This window comes from Triturus cristatus, chromosome 6, assembly GCF_964204655.1.
Source record: "Triturus cristatus chromosome 6, aTriCri1.1, whole genome shotgun sequence".
Classification (NCBI taxonomy): domain Eukaryota; kingdom Metazoa; phylum Chordata; class Amphibia; order Caudata; family Salamandridae; genus Triturus; species Triturus cristatus.
The window spans coordinates 929042934-929056153 of record NC_140589.1 but is presented as its reverse complement, the minus strand read 5'-3'; the positions used below and the strand labels follow the sequence as shown (position 1 = coordinate 929056153).

The 13220-nt window shown below is 42.9% G+C and overlaps 1 pseudogene; it reads left to right on the top strand.

Moving 5' to 3' along the window:
- The first annotated feature begins 1280 nt into the window (after positions 1-1280).
- On the top strand, positions 1281-12071 carry LOC146820806 (putative RNA-binding protein Luc7-like 1 pseudogene; annotated as a pseudogene).
- The last annotated feature ends 1149 nt before the right edge of the window (positions 12072-13220 follow it).

Below are 13220 nucleotides of genomic sequence, written 5' to 3'. Positions count from 1 at the left end.
CAGATCCGGGTCTGCCGAATTTAGGGCCAGATGTACGACTCATTTTTGCATTCTCAAACGGATTAGCGACCCATTTGCGCATGCAAAAACTGTTAGGGCCATGTACAAACCCTATTTAGCGACTCACAATTTATTTGAGACTCGCTAAATAGAAATTGCGACTTGTAATTAGGAAGAGGTGTTCGAAGGGCATACCTTCCTAATTGCGACTTGCAACCCTCTGTAAAAATGTTTTGCAGTTGCGATCACAAAACACTCGCAATTTACCGCCCTCTTCAAGATGGTGGTAATGCAGTCACAAATGGGAAGGGGAAAAATTTTTTTAGGGGCAGGCAGTGATACTAGGGATTATTGTGTATTTAATTTCAGCATTATCAAGAGTAGACAGAGGAGATATTGGCCACGCCAGCGGGGAAGCAGCTGTGCCCTGTAGTTCTGGTGCTGATGCCACAGACACCTAGGAATCCAAAGGCACGGAGGTTGAGCGGAGCGCAATGGAGTACGCCAGCTCCACGACATCCTCTTCAGTGAGCATCCCCTATTAGTGGCGGAGACAGACCTGATACGAAATCTACCAACAGTATTCTTGTCTGCCACCCTCAGTACTATCTCTACCCTCCCTCTTGCTCCCACCAGTTGGCCAAACCTATCCCCTAAAAGGGGTGGCTTCAACTTTGCTCCAGGCACCTCACCCCCTGCCACTGTCCCCTCCCAGCTGCACTGAATGAGGAGGCTATCGACCTCCTCCAGAACATCTGTGTAGGCCAGAGTCCACTACTGAATGCCATCCAGGGGCTTGGCTGCCAATTGCAACAAATGATAGCCTACCTGGAAGGCATTCACAGTGCTATGTCTGGTCTACAGAGGTCTTACTCTATTTAAGGTCTAGCCTTCTCACTGACCACAGCCTCCCAACCATCCCAACCTTGTGCCCCACCTCCTGCCCCTTTCCCATGTAAATTTGCTATTCCCAGACCTGTCCCAAGCACACTCACACCTTTACACATAGCCACTCACATGGACACAAGTAGCACACCCACAGAGAAATACAAAGAACACAACAAAACACAGGTGTGCATCCAGACAGACACCACCCTCACCATCACCACCACAACCACAGACACCGCTGACACCACCACACACACATGTACTACACTTATCACCAACACACCCAAAGACACTGCAGCAGGCCTAGAGGCAGCCTCCATTTTCTCCGTGGAGTTGTGCGTGGGAATGTGTTTTAGAGGTTCGGATTTGGCCAGGCTAGGGAGCCTTCTAAGATGTCAGCCCAGGCTCAGATGCGGGCACTGCTGGATCAGCTGATGGGCACCTCTAGAGACGGTGATGAGACAAGACAAAGAGTGAAATATTCAGATGATTGTGTCTGCAAAAGTCATCTCTTGGATTGCTGCCCTCATGGTATTCTTGCTGGAACACGTAGGAATCTGGGAGAATATACCAAGGTTCATGACTTGGCTTTGAGGGCAGACTATGAAATAGCTTGTATAGCTGGATGCCATGGATCACCTTCATTGCTGAGTGTGATTGAAGAACTGATGTTGCCAAGAAACGTCTGGCAGAGACACAGGAGGAAATAAGAGCAGAAGCCTCCATAAAGGCAGAAAGGGCTCATGAGTTGAATTAGGAAATAGGTAAACTACTGGCCAAAGCAAAGCAGCTGGGAGCGGAAGGAAATGTTGATGAAGCGCAAAAGGTCATGATGGAGGTGGAAGCAGTCCGAACACTAAAAAGAGAGGCAGAGAAAGAATATCGTAATTCCATGCCAGCATCCAGCTTTCAGCAGCAGAAGCTGCGCATGTGTGAAATGTGTTCTGCATACCTTGGTCTCCATGACAACGATCGCCGTCTTGCTGATCACTTCGGAGGCAAATTACATTTGGGGTTTATCCAGATTCGTGAAAAACTGGAGCATTTGCAGAAAGCTGTGGTGGAAAAGTAGGCAAAATGCAATCAGGAACATTTGAAGAGAAGAGAGCGGGAAGAGAGGGGAAGTAGAAGGTGGAAATCTGGAAGCAGAGACCACAGGAGATCACGTTCTCTGGACAGAAGAAGATGGCGTTCAAAATCTGGGAGAGAAAGCGGTCAAGAACTAGATCAAGGGACCAGCACAGGCGTCAATGTAGATGTTCGCGCAGCCGCAGCAGAAGACCATCGCAATTATAGAGAAAGGAGTTCAAAACACAAGTCTTCAAGAGACAAACCGTCAAGAGGAAAATCCAGAGAAAAGTCCAGAGACCGATCCAGGGTCAAATCCAGAGAAAAATCCAGGGGCAAATCCAGAGTAAAATCCAGGGGCAAATCCAGAGGAAATTCCAGGGACAAATTCAGAAAAAAATCCAGGGGCAAATCCAGAGAAAAATCCAGGGAGAAGTCCAGAGAAAAATCCAGGGAGAAGTCCCGAGAACAATCCAGTGAGTCGCCCCCCCACGAGCACTTCCACAGACACTATAGCCATCATCACACCCACATGCACCACACCCAGCACCTCCACAGACACCACAGCCACCATCACACCCACACCAACATGCACCACAACCATACCCAGCACCTCTTCAGCATACCGATTCACACTTATACACACATCCAAATTAACAGCCACAAAACTCAAATGCCCACACTCATCCAAACAACAGGCACCTATGACGCAACACACAACCAAACACGCAGTAGTGGTTCATAGTGGGAGTGTTGCGGGGCGGTGGGGCAGGGTGGGGGAGGGGTAGGGTGTTGGTAGTAAACTCCAGCATACAGCCGACCCGAGGTAAGTACATAAATAAATAAATAAAACTAATTACATCATCACACCCACATGCACCATACCCACACCCAGCACCTCCACAGACACCACAGCCACCATCACACCCACACCAACATGCACCACAACCATACCCAGCACCTCTCCAGCACACTGATCCACATCCGAATGAACAACCACAAAACTCAAATGCCCACACTCATTCAAACAACAGACACCTATGACGCAACACACAACCAAACATGCACACACCAGACCCACAGGTACCTACACCCTCAACAGACAAATGTACAGCAGACAATGCCACTCCCTCTACCTCCCAAACCCAACTCCACCCGAACACCCTTCCCATTTTCACAAAGAATAATCTGTTTTTGCCCTTGCCATTACCCTGTCAGACCCTAACCCACCACTAGCAAACACCAATCTACCTCCTCCACACCCCAACCCACCCCTTCCACTTCCCAGCCCACCCCTTCCAAACACCAATCTACCCTTTTGACACCCAACCTGGTCACTCCACATCCCAAGCCACCCCTCCCAAACGCAAATCGACCCCTTACAAATCCCAACCCATCCCTACGAAATGCAGGAGCACCCCTCCCAAAACTACACCCCCCTTCCGTGTGAGATCTTAGAGGTACCTGCTCTGCCCACTAGATGCCCCTTCCTGAGCAGGTTCCCATGGCAGTATAATTGGAGGCAAGCGTGTGCCACTGCACAACAGTGCAGATGTTTCGCTTGATGGACTGCTATTTGACTTAATAATTCTTTTGACAGCCTTAACTCGTTTTATTCAATAAATATATACTTTTCATTTGACCAAATTAGTCCTGGCATAAATTTTCCCTAGCAATTGTTTGATTCTTAACAATGTTTCAGAGTAAAATGCGATGCATTTATTTTTCTTTACCATGATGGCAGGTAATACAATTGATATCTTTTAATGTTTATTTTGTTAAGTGTATTCACTGGTTAACATTCAATGTGATAGTCATTTGAACTTAGGTGCAGGCATTCGTCATAGTAATGGCCACTTGCACAAACTAATTTATGTTACAAATTTTATTTGTATTTGTTACTACAGTTGTGTTAGTATGAAATGTTTTGTGACTGTTGAAGTTGGATACAGTACAGGACTTGCACTCGACAAGGGGAAATGTTACATGGATGTATATGTTGAGTACTTCTAATTTGTGACTGACATATTTTATTGTTAATTTCTAAGTTAATGGTAACACCTTGTCTAGTGCAATTTCTACATCATGTTAAATTGCACTTATCAATATGATGTGTGTGGCATATGTTTTTAATGTGGGAATTTTAGGAATGTCTTTAATCACATCTGTATGATGACTTTTTGATTTTTATCTGGATATACTTTTTGTGCAATTGTTCATTTTTTAAGGCAGCTTGCACCAAATGTATACATACAATATGATCATACAGGTGGATTTCTTTAAATTTCTTAAACTTCAGTATTACACATTGGTATGCTATTGCTTGTAAGAGAGATTTATAAATGCATGAGTCCTGTACATATGTTAACAAACAAGTCAGTAGGTAACAGGTAAGAGTGTAGCCAACCGTCAATTAAGTCCATGACGGTGTTGGTTTTGTTGGCGTGAAGGCACATCATAATTGGTCCACCGGGGAAGCTGGAGTTCATCCCTCCATTAGCTGCTTTTGCCTCCCCCGCCGTCAATGTAGCCGAGATTTCTTGCCAGTGACAGCAGGACTGCAGTTGTCTTTCATCTATGGACTCACTAACATTTAAATAGGGTGTGTGGACCACCAACCCGACAGATGGGAATACCGCCTAAAAAGCAACGGCGGGACTCGATCCACCCAGATCTAAATCAGGCTCTAAGTTTTGGGGTGTCGTCAGCTGCAAATATTTTTCAGGATGTCATTTGCCGCATAATACAGGCTGTCATACATGCTTTTAATTACAGTGATGATATACTGATATTTGGGGCCACTCGAAAGGAACATGACAAAGCCCTTACATAAGTATGCCATTTAGTTGCTGACGCAGGTCTCACTTTAAATACAGAAAAGTGTGAATTTCACATAACAAAACTCTAATTCTTCCAACATGTTTTCTCTGAAAAATGGATGACACCAGATCCAGCTAAAGTGCACGCATTACCATCCTCTTGTCCCCCACCGGATGTGACCATTCTACGATCTTTCCTTGGCAGGGCCAGTTACTGTTCTAGGTAGATACGTGCCCCATTGAGAGATTTAACAAAACGGACGCTCTGTTCAAGTGGTCACATGAATGTGATCAGAGCTTTAAGAAAATCAATTGGTAATGCGACTGGAATGGCCTATTTTGATCTAAAACTACATACTGAGATTGTGGTAGATGCAAGCCCGATGGGACTGGGTGCAATCCTTGGCCAGCACAATGGACATGACACTACTCAGAGATACGTTATAGCTTATGTGAGCAGGAGTCTGTCGCAGACCGAACATACTTATTCCCAACCTGAGAAAGAAATTCTAGCTGTAGTGTGGGATTATGAATACCTCTATTTGTCCATTGAGAGGTTGTGGTGCAGATACCAGAGCTGCCAATTCGGAGCTCGGGATCTACCTTTATGTCTCGGCATCGGATCAATATCCTGTGATTCTGGGCGAATCACTCAATCTCCCCATGCCCAAGGACAGTGCCTGGGTACCCTCACGGGTGATAAGCCACCCTATATAAATCTACATATTGAATTTCTATTTGGAAAGCACGTCGCCCTTTACACTGATCACCAGGTATTGTTCACCATTAATGGATATCCGAAAACCAAGATGCCCCCTCACATCGAGAAGCGGGGTTTTCAACTGCAAGAGTATGATTACACTATTGTGCATAGGCCAGGGAAATATCAAATCCCGCTAACTATTTTTCACGAGTATTATTACAGTGTCACAGTACCATGTCTAAAGCAGCTGAGGCATATATTAACTTCATAGTCAAGCATGCCTGCAGCTATATCTGTGGAACAAATTCTTGCTGCTACAGACACCAGTTGAGATATGCTTGCCCTCAAGGACTTTATTGCACAGCAGTCCTAGGCCTTTTACGGATGACTTTGAATGTCAAAAGTTCAAGAATGTGAGAGAAGAACTTTCTGTTACTCAAGAAGGCATTGTATTATGAGGTTCAGGAATTGTAATTCCAGAGAGTCTGAGACAACCAGTCATTGAACTAGCACACGGGGGTCATCGCGGCCTGGTTGTCACTAAGAGATCTCTCTGAGACCGAGTGTTGTTTCCTCATCTTGATGAAGGAGTTGAGAGAGAATTAAAGGGCTGTCATTTGTGTATATGCTTATCTTCCAAAACAACACAGCACCCACTAGGTATGTCTGATCTTCCGAAGCAAGAGTGAGAGAGGATTGCAGTGGATTTCTTTGGACCGCTCAACAATGGACATCATCTCATGGAAGTCATTGGAGAATACTCACGATTCACTCTTATGGCAGACCTATCTTCAACCACACTTGGCAAAGTAATTGGGACATTAAATTACATTTTTGAAAATGAGGTGTTCCCTTCATTCTTAAGTTTGACAATGGCCCACTTTTTAATAGCCAGACGTTTAAGGCCTTTCTTATGTTTCTTTGAATGTTAAACATCAGAAAAGTACACCTCTCTGGCCACAGGCGAATGGCAGTGTCGAATTATTCATGGACACCCTAAAGAGAGTAGTTCAGCATGAGACACTTGAAGGAAGGGACCTCAAGTCATGTTTATGTTCAGCCTAGCGTGCTAACAAGTCAACTTCCCATTCCACGACAGGTGAAAGCCCCACCACCTTAATGTTTGGGAGAACCATGGGAACAAAATTGCCACAATGGAGCTCTAATAGGTCAACAAACGCTAACAAGATTCCCACAATGGATTCCTTTCACATGTCCAGAATGCTAACAAACTGAGATGTGCTTGGGACATGATTTTCAAGAATGGAGACAGGGTCCTGGTCAAACAAAAATGGAAAAGCAAGTTTGACGCTCCGTTTGAAAGTAACCCACTGAGTGTTGTGATGAACAAAGGACATGTGGTGACCACTTAACGTCCTGGGAAGTCCATCTTGAGATACTACTCATATTTTAAGCACCTGTCTCGACGTTTATTGGTTCCAGATGTTAGAAGTTAGTCATGTTTACCTGAGAGTCTGGAGAGCCCAATTCATATACCTGCCTCTGCATCACCTGTACACAAGGTAGGCCTCTCTCCTACACTTCTTCAACCTCACATGATGAGATCTGGAAGATTGGTTTGACCACCTTAATGGAATGTATGACCTTACAACGCATACATTTACAATGAATGCCTTTAGAATGCAGTTTTTACATCGCAACATCCTTTACAACGCATCCTTTTACATCGCATGCCAATACATCGCATTTTCAGAAACAACTTTTGCAATGCATCCCATTACATCGCATTATACCTTTACAACACATACCATTACAATGCATACCATTACATCACATTTAAGGTAAGTGTTCAATAGTATAGGGGTAATAATTACTATGATAACTCCAGTGAGTGCAACAGTAGGGTAAGTGTTGGATAGTGTGGGGGTAAAAATTACTATTCTAACTCCAGTTAGTGGAACAGTAGGGTAAGTGTTGGATAGTGTAGGGGTAAAAATTACTATTCTAACTCCAGTGAGTACAACAGTAGGGTAAGTGTTGGATAGTGTAAGGGTACTATGCGTTGTAATGGTATGCATTGTAATGACTTGCGATACTAAAATGTCATGGAAAATGCAATTGGAGAAAAGCAAGAGCATTTTACTCCAAAATTCTTTACCCATAGTAAAGAAACATGAGAGTAGCATGTCTAAAGCGGTTTCCCCAGCCCTTGAAGTATATAAGTATAAGGCGCAGTCGGCTTCTCTATACGGGGCAGAGCTATGGGGACCCTCAAGTTATAATACTTTTATGGTGGGAGAAAAATAAGTTCTTCAGGAATATTTTGCACCTTCCAATGCGTACACCACTAATACCTATTTAATGGATCTTAATGTACGCCGAATGGATCACCAGGCAATTTTAAGACCATTATTGTTCTGAGTGCGATTGTGGTCCACAGAGGAGCTAGTGCACTATAAAGAAGGGCTTGAGTAAATGGTAAGGCTTACCCACGGAGCAGGTCTGCCATGGCTTAAGCATGTTCGCTCTTGGTTTAAGCATTTCTGGGATGAGCCTACACAATTGACTATGGGTTCCAAGAAAATACTAAAATCAACCTTCTGGGCCTATATCCAAAACAGTGTGCTACATAGTTCAACCATTGGTACATTAACCTCTTCAGTGCCCATGACGAGATAGTCTCGTCATGGAGCACGGTTGCGCTGTGCCCATGACGAGACTATCTCGTCATGAACCCCACCCACTAGTGCAATGCCCGGCACAGGAGGGGGAAAGGGCGTGGCACTGAAGGGGTTAACAACACGGTTCCTCCTAATTAAACAAGTCTGGAGCTTCGAGTCCTTTATGGACGAGTTGCAGCCCCAACTAGCAAAGTCATTATATCTGAAATTTCGATATGGAATACTGCAAATAAACTCAAACATATCGAAATGGGCTTGCAAGCAAGGGGAAGAAAATATTGAGTGTTGTGCCCTATGCCAATTAGGTGCAAGAGAAGATGACTTTCATTTATTATTCTTTTACTCAGCATATATAAAATCTAGAAAGAAATGGATTAAACCTATTTGCTGGTTACTGGGTATTTGATCTTGTAACGAGGCAGCAAGAATACTGAAAACTGATACCTCCCAAAAAATCATTTTTAGTATTAGTAGGTATTTGTTTGATGTAGGTCTAATAAGGGCAAAGGAAGGATTGAAATTTTAGCATGGTACTAGAAACTTTGCTATTTCAGCTTTAAATCTGCACTTTTTTCTACCATTTTAAAAGTAAAAGTGTTATTTTACTTGACTTCACTTGCACTTTAAGATTCAACAAGATAATTGGTAGATTGATGTCCCAATTACATATACTGCACTAAAGCACTTGCACTTTTTCTATTGATATTTTTATTCAAGCAACTTAGCAAAAATGCTGCAAGCCATATGCAAATAGATCTTGGCTTCTTATAATGTTATTTGCTGCTTCTCCTCAGTATGTTTTATTTATTTAATAGATTTTAACCTTATTTGTTGTTAACTTTTGGTTTGGCGGTACCTTTTGAAATGTATTAATATTATGATGTTTAAAATGCTATTGTATGTCTTTTATGGTTTTTTAAACCGAAATAAAGATGATTGATTGACTTGCGATGTAATGCCTGCGTTGTAGTGACATGCAGTGTAATGACATGCGTTGTAGTGACATGCAATGTAATGGCTGCGTTGTAATGACATGCGATGTAAAGGATGTTGCGATGTAATGACTGCTCTGTAAAGGTAGTGCGATGTAATGACTGCGTTGTAAAGGTTGTTTCCACCTGCATGACTCATTTAGAAACTATGATGTATATGGTTCACTGACAGAATATCGACAACAAAAAAATCTAAGTAAAATATATTGAGGGAAAAATATAGGATTAAAAAATATCGACTACCTATACTTAAAATGTTAAGTACAAAAATGCTGAAAAAAAAATCTTTTAAAATAATATAGTTGTATTAAATATTGATTTTAAAATATATATATAATATACAATTTTGAAATAAACATATAGTAAATACTAACATTAATTTATAAAAAATAAAATATAATTAAAGGTATATTTTAACAAATAATTTTTAAAATAATATTATAATTTAAAAAATCATAAATAGATAAAAAATATATGTATCCATATTTAAATATACCAAAAACATAAAATATTACAAAAAAGGAAACCAAATCAGATTTAAATAAAAATACACATTTCTTGCAATTTAATTTAAAATTATTTACAAACAAAACATTGTATATTATAAATATTATTATTATAATAAATCAAACACATTATTGTAAAATTATTTATAACAACATAAAATAAAATATTACAAATTAAAATAAATACATATAAATTTACCGCTATATTAAAAAAAAGTTTTATACTAAATAAATATAAAAATTAGTACTCCCACCTAACACAACACAACACAAAAAATTATTTACTACTCTAACTACAATAAAAATCAAATTAAATAAATATAACAGTGCAAAATACTACAATGTACTATTCCCACTACAATTAACACAACAATAAAATTAATATTTAACAAAAAAAAACAATAGGGAACGTAATGAATTGCAAAGGGGTATAATTTACTATTCCCACTCCAATCAGTGCAAAAGTAGGGAAAGTGTTGGATCGCAGAGGGGTAAAATTTACTATTCCCACTCCAGTCAGTGCAAAAGTAGGGAAAGTGTTGGTTTGCAGAGGAGTAATATTTACTACTCCCACTCCAGTCAGTCCAAAAGTAGTGAAAGAGTTGGATTGCGGAGGGGTGAAATTTACTATTCCCACCCCAGTCATAACAACAGTAGGGAAAGTGTTGGATTACAGAGGGGTAAAATTTACTGTTTCCACTCCAGTCAGTGCAACAGCGGGGAAAATGTTGGATTTTAAAATTAAAAAACATATAGGGGCAGATTACAATATGGCCAGTAAATACACACAGGTGACCGAGCGGAAAAGGGGCCTGATATGGTGGCATGTCTGTTAGACACCGCCATCCATATTAGGAAGGCAGCGGGAAGCTGCCTTTCTGTGTCGGCATTGACTTCGGGGGCCCGTTGCGGGCCCCCAGGTTATTAGGGGGGTGGGGGTGCACATACCCCCCTGCATTGTCATGGACATGGTGGTAGGCACCTCCCGGTGCCTGTCACCCTGTGCAGGGCAATGCACACAGTGCATTCCCAGCATTGTGGCGGGCGGTGCTGTGAGCACCACCCGCCACAATGCTGGAAATGGAGGATGCCACCGCCACAGTGGCGGTGGCATCCTAATTGCAGGTGTGGAACCGTCGCACCACTGGCGGCCGGTCCCAGCATCCCATAATGTCCAAATTGGATTTGCTCGTTCCGGAACCCGTCTAGAGGCCTTCCTAGCGAGATCGGAATCGGACCCATGGTTTTCATGCTGATCTGTTCAACATGGAAACCACGGACCTGATTATGATGAGGGTGGGAACGCCACCGACAACCCCTCGGTGGTGGTCCCACCGCCATCGTAATGAAGATTCCTGCCCACTGCATCAAGATAGGTGCCGGATGGGTGGTGGCAGTCGGAGAGACCAACCACCATTGATCCAATAGGCTCATGGAGTCCATCGGACCGTCGGAGAGCACATCGTTCCATACAATGGTGGCAGTGCCTGCCAGGCACCACCATCGGGATTATGATGCCCCTCCCCGCCGACCGTTTCATGGCGGTTTATCCGCCATGAATAGGCTGGCGGCAAGGGACATTGGGAGCCCGTGGTGGGTTCCCCTTCCTCCTGGCACTATCCTGCACCACACAGCAAGCACTACATGGTGTCTGCCACGTAGTGCAGGGATATATCTAATGTTCATTTTTAGTACTGCGGTGTGTGCTGCAGACCACAGAACCCACTGAAATACAAAATATAGACATTTTGACTGCAGTGGTGGCGGTCGCATCCTAATTTGGCTGGCAGCACCGCCGACGTGTAGTCGAGCGGTCCAGTTTCCAAATGGATGGCGGTCGGAGGTAATTCCGACCATCATCCTAATAAGGGCCCATTTCGGAAAGCGTGTTAGGGGGCTCCCAGCAGGGTCCCATTTGGTGCACGGCATACAGTTAGTGGCCGCCCCTTTTGGTCCCTGGACCTTGAGACAGGCACCTGGCGGTGCCTGCCACGGGTACAGGGATGAACCGCACCTCCCATTTCATTATGGGATCATACATTACGGCCGGTTTATGACTGTAATGCATGCTCCCTTAGTGAAATATAGTCGCATCCTAATCGGGCGGTCGGGACCGCCAACCAGGTGTCGGTCGGACATCGTAATGAGCCCCATATTATTCCCACTACAGTCAGTACTACATTACAGACAAATAAAATGTCTACAAAACCTAATTTTAAGAACTAAATAAAAATATAAAAAATGTATATTTAAAACAATGAAAAATAAAACATTTCTGAAAATGTAAAACATCAGAATATTACAAAAAATAATAAAAATTTAATTTAATTCGGATATCCGTAGATGTGGATGTAGAAGGAAAAACAGGCAATGATTCAATTAAGCCATCGGATTCAGTTAAAGATCTCAACGTGGAATGCTTGGAGCCATACTATTCAGTATCGGCCATATGATGTAGCCTGATATGTTTGACTGAAATGCAATGATTCTCCTCACGACCTGGTAAAGGAGGCAGGATCACAGTGTGGGTGCCTTTCAAACCAAGGACTCTGACCCGTGCACAGTAGGAAGGTTCAAATTCTTTTTTGTTTTCCACCTTTTCACGGACCAGATCTCCAACTTTTGGAAGCCAGCCAGAAACAGGAATCAGCACTGCTGGATCTGCAGAAGAGGGCAACTGGGCTCTCGCTTGTGAATCATAAGTTTTTTGTAGATCCTGTAACATAGCACAATGATTATCTACGTCAAAGGTTGAGGCAGCGGCCACAACATCTAGACCATCAAGGTCTGGCACAAACATTTTAATGCCAAAGAGCATTTCGTATGGGGTCGGCCCACCCAGAGATCTCCAAGGGAGATTATTTAATGCACGTTTGACTCCATACAAATTTGTGAGCCAACCACTGCCAGTACCTAAGACTCTAGCTGTTGAAGATTGCTTCAAGTCCTGGTTCATCTGCTCCACAACTGAATTGCCCTTGGGCCGGTAAGGAGAGGAATATTGCCATCTGGACTGCTGTCAAAATCTTTTCTGTAGGAGAGAAACACATCTCAGCCGATGTGTATAAATGCAATTTATATGCTATGGAGACCGTATCCCCTCATTGAACGTCAAGTAAGTGAAACCCAACGCACCCGGTACAGTGATATTGAGCATGCTTCTCCTCCAGTTGCAGTCATAATTGACATTCCTAAGAGTACCACACCTGATACATCTGATACAGCACATCCCCCATTGTTTCAACTTGGGTCCTGCAGGTATAATATGGATGATCGTAATAGCTTTTCTTCTGGCACATCTCCTCTTCTTCTTCTGTGCGGGAGATCCCTACCCGTACCGGTGTTTTCATCTCCTAGTTCAAAAAGCCTTACTTGGTCCCACCCTGGACATATATCTGGATGGTGCTAGCAATGATATTCCTCTTCATGTGGATCGGATTTATGACTGTGTTTTTCCTACTCATTAATGGCCAATTATTTAGCTGAATGCTCTGCTGTAAACTTTTTTGATGGCATTCTAACCCCTCACACATCGTCCCACATAATGAAAAGAGACCACGCCCGTGTAAATATATCAGCCTTCCCTGTTGTTGATGGCATTG